Raw genomic sequence first — 20,827 nt, forward strand, 5'->3', positions numbered from 1 at the left:
CGGAGGGGATAAGATACAGAGTTCTGGTGGTGGGAACTGTGTGGAGTTGTACCCCTTTTATCCTATGGTTTAGTCAATGTTTCCTTTTTATAAATAAAAAAAAAAATCCTAGTTTGAGCCCCCAGCTCCCCACCTGCAGGGGGATCGGCTTCACAAGCAGTGAAGCAGGTCTATAGGTGTCTATCCTTCTCTCCCCCTCTATCTTCCCCACCTCTTTCGATTTCTCTCTGTCCAATCCAACAACGACAGCAATAACAACAACAATAATAATAACAACAACAATAATAATAATAACAACAACAATGATAAATAAGGGAAACAAAAAGCCTCCAGGAGCAGTGCAGGCACTGAGCCCCAGTGATAACCCTGGAGGAAAAGAGAAAACAAAACAAAACAAAAAAACAACAACAACAAAGGCAGGTTATAGCACAAGCTTGTTAGATCAGAATGAAAAAAGGCTAGGACAGTCTGGAATGGGCAAGGAAGGAAGAAAGTAACCAGAAATTGGTATATTGTGTTTAACTTAACCGTCTGGACCTCCCAGTAGTTAATATACTGAAAATAAATTTGAAAACATAACAAGACAGTTAACAGGGACTCATCCCCTGTACCAGGCCTATTCCTTTTAAGATAATAAAGAGAGTAAGGCCTTGTTATAGGAGGAAGTTCATTAGGGCTTATGGTTAATTCCAAGAGGAGCAAAATCTGTAAGCACTGAAGCCCCTCCCTGCTTGTCCCAAAATCCTTCTCCTGCTATTCTGAAAGCTCCCTTCCCCATCAGTGAGTATACATGCTCTCTCTTTAGAGCCAGTAAAGTTGATTTAAGAAGTCACTTCTTCTTCCACTGCATGTCTGAGTGGCGATAAAGCTTTTCCCCCCTTTTGCAAAACTTTTTGGTGTCATAGTGCCTGGATCTCTGCAGCTCCAGTAGCAGATAATCATTAGGTTTCAAAAACATTCATCCTCTTATTTATAAACCTATCTGAATATTTGTCCTTTTAAAAAATCACAATTTAGGACCCAGGGGTAGAAGTGTGGTGTACCTGGTTGAGTGCATATATTGCAATTCACAAGGATCCTGGTTCAAGCCCCCAGCCCCCAAGTGCAGGAGGAAAGCTTCGAGAATGATGAAGCAGTGCTACAGGTGTCTCTGTCTCTCTTCTCTCCTTCCCCTCGATTTCTGGCTTTCTCTATCCAATAAATAAATATAGTAAAAATTTTTTTTTAAAATCACAATTTACATAGTAATCAAATAGCTGATCTGTGATCTAAGCACTGACTCCCACACTTAACTGAACTTTAGAATTAACCAGAGATCTTTGACTCTAAAACCCAAGCCAATGCTTAAGGAAATAACTCAATTAGCAAAACACAGAACTTGCATGCCCTAGGCTCAGTAGATTCCCCACCACCTCACCCACCTCATACTCCACAGTGGCGCTCTGCCTTCTTTCTCTGGTGCCTGGCTTCTCTCCTGTGAAATTCTTTCTATCTCATAAGAAATAAACTATTTTTTTAAATATTTTTAAGAGGCAAAGCCTGGGATATAACCCCAAGCCAACTAAATCATAAACTGAAGGCCAGGGTCTCAGTAGTTTGCCAAGATTCATAGGTAATTCCAATGTGAGTTTAGAAAATCACTGAGTTAAGAGTTTTTCTGTCTGAATAGTGATAAATTCATTCCTGGTGACATAATGAGAGGTAACTGAATGAAATAATAAGACTCAAAAGTCTATATACAGGGCACAGGAGGTGACACATGAAGGGTCCTGAGTTTGATCCCCAGCACCTCATTCGACAGAGTGAAGCTCTAGTTCTCTTTCTCCATCTTGCATAATAAATTAAACCTAAAAACAAACAACAATAATAAAAAAAAAACCTGTATACATTGCTCTTCCATGAATCCGAGATTTAAAAGGTACCTTTAATTTTTTTTTCAACATTAAGAATTCTGAGGCCACTGGAAAAAGTACCAAATTACTCTCCTTGGATTTATCCATGCCTCCATTTACCTCCTCAAAAATGAGTAACTTTTCATGACAAATTCACCTTTTCAGCTTTTTTTTGTTCTTTTCTAGAAACCAATCAATAAAGAATTCTGCCATATTGGAGGCTGAGGAGATAGCATAATAGTATGCAAAAGGCTTTCACACTTGAGGGTCTGAGCTTCCAGGTTCAATCCCAGGAGCACTATATACCAGAGCTGAGCAATGCTCAGGTCTTTCCCTCTGCATCTCCCCTTCTTATTAAAATGAATAAAATATTTTTTAAAAAAGAAATTAGAAAGAATTCTGCCATGTTACACATGCTCAACATAAACGATAAAAAAACGAAAGTGGCTTATTTATTTTGTGGTGTCGGAGTCTCAGGCATGTGCTACTGCTAAACTGACATTTTCATTCAGGTAGAGATAACAGAGAGAACATGATACAGAATGTTCAGGAGAGCAAGTGAGGGAGAATCACTAAAGCATCCCTCAATGCCATGCTGTACTAGGGCACAAACCTGCATGACAAGGCACCCTACCTAGTGATCTATCTCCCTCCTATCCCAAAATATTTCATTCTTTTTATATCAGGGAGAGAGAAAGAGAGAGAGATAGAGAGAGAGAGAGAGAGAGAGAGAGAGAAATACAGAGAGGAGACACCACAACACCAGGGCTTCCCTTGGTACCATGGCACTCCCATGTGATGTCAGGATTTGAACCAGGTTATTGCTTAACAAGGCATGCACTCTACTTGGTGAGTTATCTTCAGACCTCTCAACTGTCTCGATGCTAGGCAGATCTTACATAATTCAATCACTTTGGATCCAATCCTGTGCCAATGCAGCTTGCTAAAGTAAAATGCCCTACAGACACTGAGATCAAATGCCTTAATTTTTAAAAATATACTTTAAATGGGGCCAGGTGGTGGCGCACCTGGTTGAGCACACGTTACAGTGTGCAAGGACCCAGGTTCGAGCTCCTGGCCCCTACCTGCAGGGGGAAAGCTTCACAAGTGGTGAAGCAGTGCTGCAGGTGTCTCTCTGTCTCTCTCCCTCTCTATCATACCCTACCCTCTCAATTTCTGTCTCTATTCAGAAAATAAATAAAGATAAAAAAATTGAAAAAAAAATTTATACTTTAAATTCAGTACTCTGTTTAAATTGAAACCAAGTTTTTTATATATCAAACTTGCATTTGTATTCCACAGAATCACCCAACAGAACTATTGGTCTATCCACTCACAGAAAAGATAGAGGTTCAGTAGGACCCCTTCTCCATTCCATCCAGGACCTAGACAGAAAGGAAAAAGGGCAAAGATGAAGAAAAGAAACATCAGAAAAAATGACTAAATATGAATCCAATAAAATCATTCAGAATATATTCTTCTGACTGCCCAAACTCCTTTCTACTATAGCTTCTCCTAAGTTCACTCTAGAAAGCATTGTAAAGGACACAATATTATCTACAGTATTTATTTCTTACACAAGTTAAGGAAGTTATTTCAAGATAGCACTAGTGGTTACAAAAGTGTGTTCATTTTATAATTCACTAACCTTATTATTTGTGTATTGTTGATTAAGTATTTTACACTTCAGCAAATAATAAAAGGGATACATTCATCCTAGGTAGAACCCCTGAAGATTCTAATCAAACTGGTAGCAGAAGCAGTCCAGGGGGCCAAATGGTGGTGCACTGGGTTAAGTGCACATAGTACTATGCGTAAGGAGCAGCGCAAGGGTTCGGGTTTGAGCCCCAGCTCCCCACCTGCAGTGGGGACACTTGACAAATGGTGAAGCAGGTCTGTAGGTATCTTTCTCTCTTCCTATCTCCCCCCTCCCCTCTCAATTTCTCTCAGTCCTATCGAATAAAATGAAAAGGGGGTGGAGGAATGGCTTCCAGAAGCGGTAGCATATTTGGCACCAAGCCCCAGAGATAACCCTGGAGGAAAAAAAAAAAATGAAACAAAATAGTCCCACAGTTATGGTTGGTCACACATATATAATTATAATAACTAGAGACTTAATCTTTCTTGTCACTTTCATGCTTTTTGTTATAAAACTGTAAGTATGCTGATGATATACTTTTTCATTTAACATTTACTCTTTTATACTCTTAGAAAAAAATACTACGGGAGTAGGGCTGTAGCGCAGCGGGTTAAGCGCAGGTGGCGCAAAGCACAAGGACCGGCATAAGGATCCCAGTTCGAACCCCGACTCCCCACCTGCAGGGGAGTCCCTTCACAGGTGGTGAAGCAGGTCTGCAGGTGTCTATCTTTCTCTCCTCCTCTCTGTCTTCCCCTCCTCTCTCCATTTCTCTCCTATCCAACAACGACAACAACAATAATAACTACAACAATAAAACAACAAGGGCAACAAAAGGGAATAAATAAATTAAATAAAATATTAAAAAAAAAAGAAAAAATACTACATATGCAAAAAAAAAAAAAAAAAAAAGCCAGGCAGGGGAGATAGCATAATAGTAATGCAAAGAGACTCTCATGCCTGAGGCTCCGAAGTCCCAGGTTCAATCCCCTGCACCACCATAAGCCAGAGCTGAGCAGCGCTCTGGTGCTTCTCTGTGTGTGTCTCTCTCTACATCTCTCTCAAAAATAAAATTAAAAAACAAAACAAAAACAAAAACAAGGAGGTGACTCCGAGGGTAAAACAAGGGATCCCCTGCATCAGGCTCCTCTACATGCCTATGCCAGAACTGGGCTCTAGTGTCTTCCCCTCCCACTCCCTTCCCCTCTCCCTCTCCAAATCCCTCTCCCTTGAAATAAATTTACTTTAACACCAATAAAACAAATAAATGAAAAAAAAAATAAATGGAAAACACAAACATCCTGGGTTCATAACTGTGGACCACTGCTGCTGTTGTACCACCGATATAAGAAAATTAAATAAGGGCCAGGCAGTGGTGCACCTGGTTAAGCACACACATTACAGTGTGCAAGGACCCAATTCAAGCCCCCGGTCCCCACCTGCAGGGGGAAACTCAACAAGTGATGTCTGTCTCCCTTTATCTCCCTCCTCAATTTCTCTATTTCTATCCAATAATAAATTAATACTTTTAAAAAGATTAAATAAAGCCTGATGTCACTGCAACCATTTCTTAATCTGAGTATAATATGATAAACACAGACAAATATATAATGATTAGTAAAATCAATGGAGTATATCTTGAGACCAGACTAGCATTACTTAAGATAATGAAATACTGGGTGACAGAACAAAACCAGAGCAAACTTGAGTACTGCAAGGTAAATTTGTTCTGAACTCTAGTCATGACATTCCTATAAAGTTGTTGTTTAAGGCCAGCAAGAAAGCTCACCTGGATAGTGGGTCTGCTTTATCATGCACATAAACCAGGTTTGAGCCTGGCCCTTATCACACTGGAGGAGGTTTTGGTACTGTAGATCTTTCTTTCTTTCTTTCTTTCTTTCTTTCTTTCTTTCTTTCTTTCTTTTTTTTTTGCCTCTTTCCCTGTCCTGTCTTTCTATCTTAAAAAAAAAAAAAAGTCAACTTAGGGTTGGGGAAATAGCCTAGTGGTTTTGTAAAAGACTTTCATGTCACTTTAGTGATGACTCATTGGTCACTACCAGGCCACTTCATCACCTGGGGCCCTAGTCAGTGATTCCAAGGATTCCCACACAGACATGATGGGCCTAGACCTCTTAACAGATCCCTCTCTCCACTGTCACTGGTCATCTCCATCAGGAACAACAAAATGGGGCCCTTTGTGGGCCCATATAGGACCTGGCCTTCAATGTTGATCAACAATTGTAGGGACTGTTCCATTTTCAAAAGGAGGTTGGGCAACATACTCTACCACTAGAGGAAGATGGATCCTGAAATTAGTGCAGCCTGGAATGTTCATTGCCGTAACCACAGAATGTGAGCTCAGACCTACAGGGATGCAGAGGTTACCATAGGCTCCTGTGCTGAATATGAGCCCCAGATCAAATCGATGGGGTTTACAGTTAACAGTATTTATACACTTTTCCCATATTTGGGAGTTACTCTATTCCCTGATGCAGCTTTCTAGTTCTTTTTCCAACTATGACACCATCTTCCCAGACAATACCTTCGGTCCACCTGCATGTTAGCTGTCAGACTCAGGCAAAAACTAGTAAAGCCATGGACCTCTTGGAATATACCTAAAATAGACCTAAGTTCTTCCAAAATGGAGACCCCAAATCTTCATCTTCAATATTCTTGTCTTTAGGTTCATGATTACTCAACAATTTGTTCTGCTTTATATCTCAACTCTTTTTCAGCCACCAGATTCCAGATGCTACCATGATACCAACCTGACTTCCCTGGGCAGACAACCCACCATGTGTCCTGGAACCCCACCTCCCAGATCCCTGCCACACTAGGGAAAGAGAGAGGCAAGCTGGGAATATGGATGGACCTGCCAATGCCCATGTTCAGCGGGGAAGCAATTACAGAAGACAGAACTTCTATCTTCTGCACCCCATAATGATTCTGGGTCTATACTCCCAGAGGGATAAAGAGTAGGAAAGCTTTTTTTTTTTTTGCCTCCGGGGTTATTGCTGGGACTCAGTGCCTACACTACAAGTCTGCTGCTCCTGGAGGCCATTTTTTCCCCGTTTTGTTGTCCTTGTTTTTGCCTTTGTTGTTGTTACTGCTATTATTGTCACTGATGTTGTTGAATAGGACAGAGAGAAATGGAGAGAGGAGGGGAAGACAGAGAGGGGGAGAGAAAGACACCTGCAGACTTGCTTCACCGCTTATGAAGCAACCCTCCCCTCTCCCCCTGGCAGGGGGGGGGGGCAGGGTCTCAAACCAGGATTCTTACACTGGTCCTTGTGCTTTGTGCCTTGTGCATTTAACCCACTACACTACCGCCCCACCCCCTAGGAAAGCTTTTAAAGGGGGATAGGATAGAGAATTCTGGTGGTGGGAACTGTGTGGAATTGTATCCCTCTTATCCTATGGTCTTATCAATATCTCTATTTTATAAATTTAAAAAATTAAAAAAAAACCTTTCATGCCTCAGGCTCTAAGGCCCCAGGTTCAATCCCCAGCACCATCCTAAACCAGAGCTGAGTAGTACTCTGGCATCTGTCTCTCTTTCTTTCTTTCTCTCTCTCTCTGTCTCTCTCTCTCCTCTCTCTCTCATTTGTGTCTTTCTCTCTCTCTCATTAAAATAATTAAATAAATAAGTATTAAGTAAAAATTTAAAAGTCAGCTTGAAGTGGTGATGCCCTGGCTATAAATTTAAACAAAAGCAAAAAGACAAACAATCAAAAAACATCCTTAATGGAGCTGGTGTATTTCACAAAGTAAAAGACTCTGGGGTAGGTGGGGGGAGAGTACAGGTCCAAAAAGGATGACAGAGGACCTAGTGGGGTTGATTGTTATGTGGAAAACTGAGAAATGTTATGCATGTACAAAATATTGTATTTACTGTCAAATGTAAAACATTAATCCCCCAATAAAGAAATTTTTAAAAATCCTTAAAACCTATTGTTGTAGATGAGTGGCTGAGCAAGTTGTAGTCTATATATACAATGGAATACCACTCAGCTATTAAAAACGGTGACTTCACCATTTTCAGCCCATCTTGGATGGAATTTGAAGGAATCATATTAAGTGAGATAAGTCAGAAATAGAAGGATGAATATGGGATGATCTCACTCACAGGCAGAAATTGAAAAACAAGATCAGAAGATAAAACACAAGTAGAACTTGAACTGGAGTTGGTGTATTGCACCAAAGTAAAAGACTCTGGAGAGGGTTGGGAGGAAAGTACAGGTCCAAAAAAGATGACAGAGGACCTAGTGAGGGTTGTACTGTTATATGGAAAACTGAGAAATGTTATGAATGTACAAACTATTGTATTTACTGTCAAATGTAAAACATTAATCCCTCAATAAAGAAATTAAAAAAAAAAACCTACTATTGTATGGTTTTGGGTTAGGACAGAGTCTCTCTCTGGGCCTGAGATTTCTAAATTATAAAATGAGAGAGTGGACCACTAAGCTTGTGCCTTCAAGGTTTGAGAAAACTCAGGATTCAGCAATAAATTTAATTATCCTATATTATTTCACTTTCACAATAATATTTCTATTCCAATATCTTATTTTTTATTTTTCCTTATTGCCACCAGGGTGGCTGGGGCTCAGTGCCAGCACTATGAATCCACTACTCCTGGTGGCCACTTTTTTTTCTATTTTATTTGACAGGACAGAGAGAAACTGAGAGGAAGGGGAGGAAGAGAGGGAGAGGGACGCCAGCATATTTGTTTTAACATTGTCTCCCCCTTCAGGGGGTAGGGGCAGGCTCTCAAACCCAAGTCCTTGTGCATGGTAATTGCGTACTATCACCCAACACCTTCTAATGTCTTAAGTAGTTTTATGATACAAGAATACTGGGACCTCTCTAGTAACTGGCTCCTAAATTTAAGTATTTCCTCCAACTTGTGCTAAATTAAACTCCCTAAGCTATGTGGTCAAGGTGCAAGGTATTTGCCTAATAAATAATGAAATCCCCAACACTTCACCATCACCACCATGTAGTTACTCTTCTACCCGAGTTTTTTTCTGCTTCCTACTATGAAACTGCAGATTTACAGAGTATGAATTATGAAATGGAAAATATGTGTGAAGAAGTCTCTCATAATTCCTAATGTACTGTAATTTGAATATTTTCAATGGCAGCATTTTTTTTTGCCTCCAGGGTTATCACTGGGACTCAGTGCCTGCACTATGAATCCACTGCTCCTAGAGGCTATTTTTTCCCTTTTGTTGCCTTTGCTGTTTATTGTTGCTGTTGTTATTGCTATTGTTGCTGTTGAATAGGACAGAGAGAAACAGAGTGAGATGGGGAAGACAGAGAGGGGGAGAGAAAGACACCTGCAGAGCTGCTTCACCACCTGTGAAGCGACACCCCTGCAGATGGGGAGTAAGGGCTCGAACTGGGATCCTTGTGTCAGTCTTTGTGCTTCTTGCCATGTGCGCTTAACCCATTGCACCACATCCCAGCCCCCAGAAGCACTTGTTTAACCACACTTAACCAAACTCTTAAGAGTTTGTTTGTTCATTTATTTTAACAGAGCACTGTTCAGCTCTGGTGGGAGGGTCACCTCACAAGTGGTGAAAAGAAAAAAATGGCCACAGGAGCAATAGTGTAGGCACTGAGCTCCAGCAATAACTCTGGAGGCAAAAGGGAAAAAAATCTATAAAGGAGATTGGTATTTCAACTTTTTTTCTTTTTCAAAAATTATTTTATGGGGGGTGGTGGTTAGTGCCTTATAGTACACAGTTGACATATTAGTACATAGCTGTTGACATATTAGTACAATTTCAGAGCAACCTTACGAGAGATCTGGAAATAGATCCACTCAGGTCATTGTAGGATTTCCCACCTACAGAAACTATGTGAGATAACATATTTATTGCTTTTTTATTATTTCTTTATTGGGGGATTAATGTTTTATAGTCACAGTAAATACAATAGTTTGTACATGCATGTCATTTTCCAGTTTTCCACAAAACAGTACAACCCCCACTAGGTCTTCTGCCATCCTGTTCCAGGACCTGAACCCTCCCACCCCCACCCACCTCTAGAGTCTTTTACTTTGGTGCAATACACCAACTCCAGTCCAAGTTCTGCTTAGTGTTTTCTCTTCTGATCTTGTTTTTCAACTTCTGCCTATGAGTGAGATTATCCCATATTCACCCCTCTGCTTCTGACTTATCTCATTTAACATAATTCCTTTAAGCTCCATCCAAGATGGGCAGAAAACAGTGAAATTACCATTATTAATAGCTGAGTACTATTCCATTGTGTATATACACCAAAACTTGCTCAGCCACTCATCTGTTGTTGGACACCTGGGTTGCTTCCAGGTTTTGGATATTACAAATTGTGCTGCTATGAACATAGGTATACAGAGATCTTTCTGAATGGGTTTGTTGGGTTCCTTAGGATATATCCCCAGGAGAGGAACTGCAGGGTCATAGGGTAAGTCCATTTCTAGCCTTCTGAGAGTTCTCCAGATTGCTCTCTATAGGGGTTGGACCAATTTACTTTCCCACCAGCAGTGCAGAAGGGTTCCTTTGTCCCCACAACCTCTCCAATATTTGTTGCTGCTACCTTTTCTGATGTATGACACTCTCATAGGAGCAAAGTGCTATCTCATTGTTGTCTTTATTTGCATTTCTCTGACAGGCAATAACTTGAAACGTTTTTTCATGTTTATTGGCCTTTCAGATTTCTTCTGTGGTGAATATTCTGTTCATGGCCTCTCCCCATTTTTGAATGGGGTCATTTGTTTTCTTGTTTTTGAGTTTGGTAAGCTCTTTATATATTTTGGTTACTAGCCTCTTGTCTGATGTAAAGATCTTCTATTCTGTGAGGGGTCTTTCTGTTTGGGTAGTGGTTTCTTTTGCTGTGCAGAAGCTTCTTTTTTTTTTTTTTTTTTTTATGGAGAGGAAGTGTTAGGGAGGTACTCACTGCAAACTCTAGTGTACTTCTGCTTTCTTACTTTGGTGCCATACTCCAAACTCAGTCAATTTCTGCTTTGCGTTTCTACTTTTTTTTTTTTTTTTAACATGCATAACATTCCCCAGATTCCCATTTAACAATACAACCCCCACTATTTCATTCATCATTTTTCATGGACCTGTATTCTCCCCACCCACCCACCTACCCCCGAGTCTTTTACTTTGGTCTAATACTCCAATTCCATTTCAGGTTCGACTTGTGTTTTCTTTTCTAATCTTGTTTTTCAACTTCGGCCTGAGAGTGAGATCATCCCATATTCATCCTTCTGTTTCTGACTTATTTCACTCAACATGATTTTTTCAAGGTCCATCCAAGATCGGCTGAAAACGGTGAAGTCACCATTTTTTACAGCTGAGTAGTATTCCATTGTGTATATATACCACAACTTGCTCAGCCACTCATCTGTTGTTGGACACCTGGGTTGCTTCCAGGTTTTGGCTATTACAAATTGTGCTGCCAAGAACATATGTGTACACAGATCTTTTTGGATGGATGTGTTGGGTTCCTTAGGATATATCCCCAGGAGGGGAATTGCAGGGTCATAGGGTAGGTCCATTTCTAGCCTTCTGAGAGTTCTCCAGACTGTTCTCCACAGAGGTTGGATCAATTGACATTCCCACCAGCAGTGTAGGAGGGTTCCTTTGACCCCACACCCTCTCCAGCATTTGCTGCTGTTACCTTTTCTGATGTGTGACATTCTCACAGGAGTGAAGTGATATCTCATTGTTGTCTTGATTTGCATTTCTCTGACAATTAGAGACTTGGAGCATTTTTTCATGTGTTTCTCGGCCTTTTGGATCTCTTCTGTGGTGAATATTCTGTCCAAGTCCTCCCCCCATTTTTGGATGGGGTATTTGTTGTCTTGTTGTTGAGTCTGGCAAGCTCTTTATATATGTTGGTTATTAAACTCTTATCTGATGTATGGCATGTAAAGATCTTCTCCCATTCTGTGAGGGGTCTCTTGATTTGGGCAGTGGTTTCTTTTGCTGTGAAGAAGCTTTTTAATTTGATGTAGTCCCATAGGTTTATACTTGCCTTAGTCTTCCTTGTAATTGGATTCGTTTCATTGAAAATGTTCTGGTCTAACATCCAAGTCCTTGATCCACTTGGAATTTACTTTTGTATTTGGTGAAATACAATGATTCAGCTTCATTCTTCTGCATGTTTCAACCCATTGTTTCCAACACCATTTGTTGAAGAGACTCTGCTTTCCCCATGTAATAGTCTGGGCCCCTTTGTCAAAGATTAGATGTCCATAGGTGTGGGGCCTCATTTCTGGGCTCTCAATTCTATTCCACTGGTCAGTGTGTCTGTTCATGTTCCAGTACCAAGCAGTTTTGATGACAATGGCTATATAATACAGTTTGAGATCTGGGAGTGTGATGCCTCCGGTTCTGTTCTTTTTTCTCAAGATTGTTTTGGCAATTCTAGGTCTTTTCTGGTTCCAGATAAACATTTGTAGCATTTGTTCTATTCTCCTAAAAAATGTGCTTGGGATCTTGATGGGGATAGCATTAAATTTGTAGATGGCTCTGGGTAATAAATTCATTTTGATGATGTTAATTCTTCCAACCCATGAACATGGAATATCTTTCCACTTCTTTGTGTCTTTTTCAATTTCTTTGAGTAGTGACTCATAATTTTCAGTATACAAGTCTTTCATTTCTTTGGTTAGGTTTACTCCTAGATATTTTATTATTTTTGTTGCTATAGAAAAAGGAACTGATTTCTGGATTTCAATTTCTTCTAACTTAGTGTTTGCATAGAGGAATGCCACTGACTTTTGAATGTTAATTTTATAGCCTGACACATTACTGTATTGCCTGATGATTTCCAAAAGCTTCTTGCTGGATTCCTTAGGTTTTTCCATGTATACTATCATGTCATCTGCAAATAAGGAGAGTTTGACTTCTTCTCTTCCAATCTGTATGCCTTTAATTCCTTGCTCCTTCCTGATTACTATGGCAAGAACTTCCAACACTATGTTGAATAGTAATGGTGATAGTGGGCAGCCCTGTCTGGTACCTGATCTGAGTGGAAATGCTTCCAGTTTTTCACCATTGAGTATGATGTTGGCTGTAGGTTTGCTATATATAGACTCCACTATCTTCAGGAATTTTCCATCTATTCCCATTTTTTGTAGTGTTTTAATCATAAAGCGATGTTGTATTTATCAAAGGCTTTCTCTCCATCTATTGATATGACCATGTGGTTTTTGGTCTTGCTTTTGTTGATGTGGTGGATCACATTGATTGATTTACGTATATTAAACCAACCTTGCATGCCTGGGATAAACCCCACTTGGTCATGATGAACAATCTTTTTGATATATTGCTGTATCCGGTTGGCTAGAATTTTGTTCAATATTTTCGCATCTATGTTCATCAGAGATATTGGTCTGTAGTTTTCTTTTCTTGTTGTATCCCTGTCTGCTTTTGGTATCAGGGTGATGTTGGCTTCATAGAAGCTGGCAGGGAGTATTCCAGTGTCTTCAATCTTCTGGAAGACTTTTAAAAGTAGAGGTATTAGTTCTTCTTTGAAAGTTTTGTAGATTTCATTTGTAAAACCATCTGGTCCGGGACTTTTATTTTTGGGAAGATTTTTGATAACTTTCAATTTCATTAGCTGTGATGGGCCTGTTCATGTTATCCCAGAAGCTTCTTAATTTGATGTAGTCCCATTGGTTTATTTTTGTTTTAGTCTTCTTTGTAACTGGATTCATTTCATTGAAAATGTCTTTAAAATTTATATGGAAAAGAGTTCTGCCAATATTTTCCTGTAAGCATTTGATAGTTCCTAGTCTAACATCCAAAATTTACTTTCGTGTTTGGTGAAATATAGTGGTTCAGTTTCAAGCTTCTGCACATTTCAACCCATTTTTTCCAACACCATTTGTTCAAGAGACTCATCTTTCCCCATTTAATAGTCTGGGCACCTTTGTCAAAGATTAGATGTTCATAGCTGTGGGGGCTTATGTATATTGTTTTAAGCCATTGAATATTTTGTGCAATTTACTGTGTAACTAGGATAGTTCATTGTGCAAGTCTTAGCACAACTTTCTAATAATATTGACAATTTAGTACTAAAATTTGTACATACAGTATGTGTGGGTTGGTTTCACTTTTTTATGATCCCATTTTCACTTGTTATACCTGAGATATTTCAGAACAACTGTTTAGTTGACAATTTAAACCATATAATTCACTCTATGTATAGATGCCTCAAGAAGGTATTTCAATTTCTAACAATCTTGCTCTTGGTAAGAATAACAGATAATTTAAGGAATCAGGAACTATTAACATCAGAAGTCTGATGTTAATAATACCTGAGGAATGCTCAACTCCATTTATGGTGGTTCTGGGGACTGAAGCTGGGAGAGATGTGAGCCTCCCGCAGGAAAGTCTTAAGTATAAGCATTATACTGTTGCCACCTATGCAACAGTTTATAGGCTTCAGTTTACAACAGAGATCCAAGTTTCAATCCTCAGCACCACCATAAAACAGGTTAGCAATGTTCTGTTTAAAACAACAACAAAACATTACCATTTTACTTTAAGAAACAAAAGATAAAGGGGGCCAAGGGATCGGATTGCACACCTGGTTAAGCACACATAGTACTATGTGCAAAGACCCACACAAGGACCTGGGTTTGAGCCCTTGCTCCCCACCTAAAACAGGTACACGTCACAAGCAGTGAAATAAGTCTGCAGGTGTTTATCTTTCTCTCTCCCTCTCCTCTCAGTTCCTCTCTGTCATATCAAATTAAAAAATGGAGAAAGTGTGGTCTTGGAGGCAGCACAGTAGCTAAGGCACTAGACACTCAAGAATGAGGTCCTGAGTTCAATCCCTGGCAGTACATGTACCAGAGTGATGTCTGGGTGTTTCTCTCTCTCTCCTATCTTTCTCATTAATAAATAGATAAAATCTTAAAAAAAAAAAAAATGGGGAGAAAAACTTGAGCACCAGGAGTGGTAGATTCATAGTGCCAGCACTGAGCCCCAATGGTAACCCTGGAAAAGGAAAAAGATAAAGAATAAAAAGATAAGTTAGTGAAGTATGAAACTGAAAGTCCCAAAACTAACTCATTCTAATATGATTAATAATACACCTGACCACGTTTTAAACTGACAGAGTAAGTCTAACAAAAGCTTGTTGAAGTTTACCCCATCTAATTACAGTATTTTGATAGTCATGTTCTAATTATGAATACCACTGGGTTCTCTCATCAGTACTATCATCACTGTCAATATGATACTGAAAAGTTGGCTTAAGCCTACAATATAGGAACTAATAAAATTTTTCTAAAAACAATTATAAGAATCTGAGATTATTTTAATCTTTCAGAACCTGAAAAGAATAAATTCTAGAGCTCTTGGCAATTATTTTGTTCAGTATCCTAATGGAACAGATAGAAAAATTACAGCCCAGAGGAACAATTTGTTCAAAGCCTCTTAGTAGTAGGAAAATGTTATATACTAATAATGAATGTTGTCTTATCAAAAGGCAGTGATATGAAAGAACTTTAAAAAAACAATTGTTTTCTTCTTCAATTAAGTTTCCAACAAGAGTTAAATCAAGCTACTGTGATGCCAACTGGACTTCCCTGGGCAGATGACCCCACCAATGTGTCCTGGAGCCCTGCTTCACCACAGCCCCGCCCAACCAGGGAAAGAGAGAGACAGGCTGGGAGTATGGATCAACCTGTCAACACCCATGTTCAGCGGGGAAACAATTACAGAAGCCAGACCTTCCACCTTCTGTACCCCATAATATCCCTTGGTCCATGCTCCCAGAGGGATAAAGAATAGGAAAGCTATCAGGGGAGGGAGGGGATAGGATATGGAGTTCTGGTGGTGGGAATTGTGTGGAGTTGTACCCCTCTTAACCTATGGTTTCTGTCAGTGTTTCCTTTTTATAAATAAAAATTATTTTTTAAAAAAAGGGAGTCGGGCTGTAGCGCAGCGGGTTAAGCAGAGGTGGCGCGAAGCACAAGGACCGGCATAAGGATCCCGGTTCGAACCCCGGCTCCCCACCTGCAGGGGAGTCGCTTCACAGGTGGTGAAGCAGGTCTGCAGGTGTCTGCCTTTCTCTCCTCCTCTCTGTCTTCCCCTCCTCTCTCCATTTCTCTCTGTCCTATCCAACAACGACAAGAACAATAATAACTACAACAATAAAACAACAAGGGCAACAAAAGGGAATAAATAAATAAAATAAATTTAAAAAAAAAAGTTAAATCAAGAGAACTGTGCTTTAAGATAGAGAAGTCCTTGGGCCATCATTTTGAGTTGCCAGTATTGTCTTAATACATTTATGATGACAGTATCACCAGGCTTTTTTTTTATCATCTAAAAATTGTCTTTTGATTTTTTAAAGATTTATTAGAGATTTTAAGAAAGAGAGCACATATATCAGAACCAGATCATCATTTGGGCACATACAATACAGGGGATCCTGCTTCAGACTTTATGTTTATGTCAAATACTGCCAAGTGCAACACTTCCCAGACTGCAAATTGTCACTTTCTAAATCAAACACTGAAATTGAAGGAAATTGTGGTGCTACAGTCTCTTTCACTATTGTTTTCTCTCTCATTGCCTTTCTGTCTCTACCTTAAAAAAAAAAAAAAAAAAAAGAGGAGGAGGAAGAGAAAAAAACATTGTCCCCAGCTGTGACCATGGACTGTGAGCTCTGACTGACAGGGACCCAGAGGTTACACAGGCTCCTGTGCTAAATATGAATATACAATGAGCCCTGGGTCAGATTGATATGGTGAACAGTTGATTTTATTTATATGTTTTTTTTTTCAAGTTTGGACGTCACTCTCTGCCCAGATTTCACGTTCTATTCTCCACTCTGACACCATCCTCCCAGAAAAAAAAAAAAAATTGCCTCCAGGGTTACTGCTGGGGTTCAGTGCTTGCACTACAAATCCACTGCTCCTGGAGGCTACCTTTTTTCCCTTTTGCTTCCCTTGCTGTTTATCGTTGTTGTTGTATCATTGTTGTTGCTGTTTTTATTGCTGTCATTGTTGGATATGACAAAGAGAAATTGAGAAAGGAGGGGAAGACAGAGAGGGGGAGAGAAAGACAGACACCTGCAGACCTGCCTCACCGCTTATGAAGCAACCCGGATCCTTCCTGATAGTCCTTGCACTTTGCGCCATGTGCGCTTAACCCACTGCACTATCTGACAATATTTCGTCTACCTTCATGTTAGCTATCAAGCTCAAGCAAAGATTAAGTCCTAGGCTCCTAGGAACATGCCTAAAATAGACATCCTAGCTTCTTTCCACCATAGGGTCCCTATTCTCATTGGTTCTATTCTTACTCTTTGGTCCTTGTTTATTAAACATATTGTCCTGCTTGATGTCTTACTACCTTTCAGTACCAAGTCTTAAATGCCCTCCTGACCTCCCTGGCAAATGACTTTGCCATTGTGTCCCAGAACATACCCTCTCCAGAGTCCTACCTACTAAGGAAAGAGACAGGCTTTGGATCAACCAGCCAACATCCATGTCCATCAAAGGAGAAATTACAGAAGCCAGAAAACCTTGCTTCCGCAAGCCCCCCACCATTTCTTAATCCATACTGCCATAGGGGTGAAATATGTTAGGGGAAGATGATCAGAGGGCTCAAGACCCAGAACTTTTGTGACCAGGAAACTTTGCTTTTGCACCATCGATAAATAAGAGGGAGACAATCTGGAGAACAACTGAGACATCAGATGCTGCTGTTTCCCTCATCTATGAGGGACGAGGGAAAATGAAGGACACCTGTAAATTGTAATAGGTGCAGATGTGGCATAGAATAGAAGTGAAGGCAGGGGGAGTCGGGCGGTAGCTCAGGGGGTTAAGCGCATAAGGCGCAAAGCGCAAGGGCTGGCGTAAAGATCGCGTTGGAGCTCCTGGCTCCCACCTGAAGGAGGCCGCTTTGCAAGCGGTGAAGCAGGTCTGCAGGTGTCTATCTCTCCTCTATGCGTCTTCCCCTCCTCTCCATTTCTCTCTGTCCTACCCAACAACAACAACAACAGCTATGACAATAATAACAACCACAACAAGCACAAGGGCAACAAAATGGGAAAATTAGCCTCCAAATGCAGTGGATTCATGGTGCAGGCACCTAGCCCCAGCAATAACCCTGGAGGCAAGTAGAAAAGGGGAAAAAAAGTGAAGGCAGGGCCTTAGAAGTAAATATAAATGGGCATCAGCTTCCACATGGGGTCAGACATCTTTGCCCAAATGGCCCATGTGCTCTTCGGGTGTGTGACTTTTTATTTTCCTAATTAAAAGTGTAAAACATGGGGGTCGGGCAGTGGCACACAGGGTTAAGCGCACATAATACAAAGTGCAAGGATACCAGTTCAAGGTCCCTGCTCCCCACATACATACAGGGGGTCATTTCACAAGCTTGAAACAGGTCTGTAGGTGACAGTCTTTCTCTTTCCCTCTCTATTTCCCTCTCATCTCTCAATTTCTCTGTTCTATTTAATAAAATGGTCACCATGAGCAGTGGATTCGTAGTGTCGGTACTGAGCCCCAGCGGTAACCCTGGAGGGAAAAAAAAGTTTCTGACATGGAGGGGGAAAATCCTATGTGGAATACTTGGCGGGGGGCCTTTAACAATGGAATGAAAATCACTAATTTAAGTTTTTTTTGTTTTTTGTTTTTTGCCTCCAGGGTTACTGCTGGGGCTCGGTGCCTGCACTATGAATCCACTGCTCCTGGAGGCTATTTTTTCTCCTTTTGTTTTTTATCGTTTTGTGGTTATTATTATTGTTGTTATTGCTGTTGTTGCTGGAGGACAGAGAAATGGAGAGGGGAAGACAGAGAGGGACAGAGAAAGACACCTGCAGACCTGCTTCACTGCTCTTGAAGTGAGCCCCCTACAGGTGGGGAGCCTGGGGCTCAACCGGTTTCCTTATGTAGGTCCTTGAGCTTCATGCCATGTGCGCTTAACCCGCTACAATCCGACTCCCTGCCCTTGTTGTTTATCGTTGTTGTTCTTATTATTGTTGTTAGTGCTGTCCTTATTGTTGGATAGGACAGAGAGAAATGGAGAGAGGAGGGAAAGACAGAGAGAGGGAAAGAAAGACACCTGCAGACCTTCTTCACTGCTTGTGAAACGACTCCCAGTGCAGTTAGGGAGCCAGTGGCTCCAACTGGGGTCCTTATGCTGGTCCTTGCGCTTTGTGTCACGTGCGCTTGGTCCTTGCGCTTTGTGTCACGTGCGCTTAACCCGCTACGCTACCACCAGGCCCCCACTAATTTGAGTCTCATATTTAAAAAACGTACCCAATGGAATATTACTCAGCGCTTAAAAAAAAAACTAATGTGCCCTTTGGGAGTAAATGGATGGGTCTGGCAGTGATTATGATTAATGAAGTAAGGAAGTGAGGGGCAACTAAATGATTTCTGTTGTTTTTTTTTTTGCCTCCAGGATTATCACTGGGGCTCCATGACTGCACTACTAATCCATTGCTCCTTAAGGTCATTTTTCCCATTTTGTTGCCCTTGTTGTAGTTGTTATTGTTGCCACAGCTGTTGTTGTAAAGGACAGAGAGAAATCGAGAGAGAAGGGGAAGACAGAGATGAAGAGGGATGAAGCAGACCTGCTTTACTGCTTGCAAAGCGACCCCTGCAGGTGGGAAGTTGGGGGCTCAAAACAGGATCCTTATGCCGATTCTTGCGCTTTACGCCATTTGTGCTTAAACCACTGTGCTACCTACCACCCAGCTTCCAGATGATTTCACTCTTAAGTGGAACACAGGGAATTGAAACAGGGGGGCGGGTGGTGACGCACCTGGTTGATTGCATTTTTATAATAATGCTCAAGGATCCGGTACAAGCGCCTGGTCCCCATCTACAAGGGGAAAGCTTCACGAGTGGTAAAGCAGTGCTGCAAGTGTCTCTGTCTCTCTCCCTATCTTCCCCTCCCCTCTCAATTTCTGGCTCTCTATCAAATAAATAAAGATAATTTTAAAAATTTTAAAAATATGATTGAAACACATGAACTTGAACAAAGGAATAAAATATGTATCGTCAATCCATATCTCTGAATTTGGGAGAACCATGGTAATTACTGTTGAAGGGGGATGGTGGGAGTGGTGTAGAATTATAACCCTTTTATCTTACAATCTTGTAAATCACTAATAACAATATAGTTTGAAATGATGCAGCAGAATAGTCAGAATTGTAACCCCCAAAAGAAAACAAACTGGAAATCACCCAGATATCAAATAACCAGAGATTATTCAAATTTTAACTATTATGTCTCCATTATAAACAGTAACTATAAGGGCAGGGACAGATAGCATACTAGTTATGCAAAGAGACTCTCCTGCCTGATTCTCCAAACCCCTGCACCACCATAAGCAAGAGCTGAGCAGTGCTCTGGTAAAAAAAAAAAGAAAAACTGTAAACATATGTGGAAAATAGCATTAATATAATGCTAAATGAAAAAGGGAAATTATTAAAAAAAAAAAGAAAAAGGGAAATTAAAAACATGAGTTTAACTTGTAAGGATTATACATGCATGATAATGACTATGAAATGTGTAATACTTAGATACATTTTTTTTAAGCTTCGTAGGTTCAGATACTCTTTAGAGAAAATATAAACAATATAAATTAGGAAAAGTTACAGAAGCACAAACAAGGAAAAGCACCAAAGGACTATTAATGACCACAATTTGAATGATTATTCACAATCTGAATACAGTCCACACTGTGCACAGAAGTCAATGTAATTATAGTTAAAAGAAACATAGAAAAAGACTATATGATTGACTAGTATATAATCTTCCTCAATTATTTCCATTAGATGCTTTAAAAAGGTATGAAAATGGCCAGAGAAATAGCTCATTTAGAGAATATCCAGCTCCAATCATTGAAGGAGGCTTGATGCTGTCATCTCTTTCATATACAGTCTCTCTCCCCCCTCTCATATATATTGCAGAGTTAAAACAAATATCAAGAGATTAAAAAAAAAAAAAGATGACAGGGACCTGGGAGGTGGTCAATGGATTAACTCTTGGACTTTCAAGCATGAGTTCCTGAGTTCAACTACCAGAATCTCATGTGCCAGAGTGATGTTTTAGTTCTCTCACACACTCTCTCTGTGTCTCTGTCTCTCATAAACAAATACTTTTTTTATTAGAATGACATGTCCTTAATTACAAAAATAAAATTCAGCACTAGTTAGTAAACATTAGGATAACAAGTGATTCTGAAGAAGTTTGAAAGTAAGAGTGAAAGATTATTAATACTGAAATCCATGGAGAGATTTTTCTGAAAAGAGATCCTAGAAAGC

General features: G+C 40.2%; 1 protein-coding gene across 9 annotated transcripts in view; it reads right to left on the reverse strand.

Annotated features, from left to right (window-relative positions):
* Positions 1-20,827, reverse strand: part of NCOA6 (nuclear receptor coactivator 6) — a 137,510-nt gene that overhangs the window by 97,050 nt on the left and 19,633 nt on the right. For 6 of the 9 annotated variants that reach the window (XM_060188645.1, XM_060188652.1, XM_060188651.1 and 3 more), the window contains exon 2: positions 3,230-3,277. The exons of 2 other annotated variants lie outside the window; for them this stretch is intronic. The gene's annotated coding sequence lies outside the window, so the exon portion shown is untranslated. Of the gene's footprint in view, positions 1-3,229; positions 3,278-5,815; positions 5,893-20,827 lie in introns of all 9 variants that reach the window. One more of the 9 variants, XM_060188647.1, reaches the window with a different exon arrangement.

Source organism: Erinaceus europaeus, chromosome 1 (assembly GCF_950295315.1).
Source record: "Erinaceus europaeus chromosome 1, mEriEur2.1, whole genome shotgun sequence".
Classification (NCBI taxonomy): Eukaryota; Metazoa; Chordata; class Mammalia; order Eulipotyphla; family Erinaceidae; genus Erinaceus; species Erinaceus europaeus.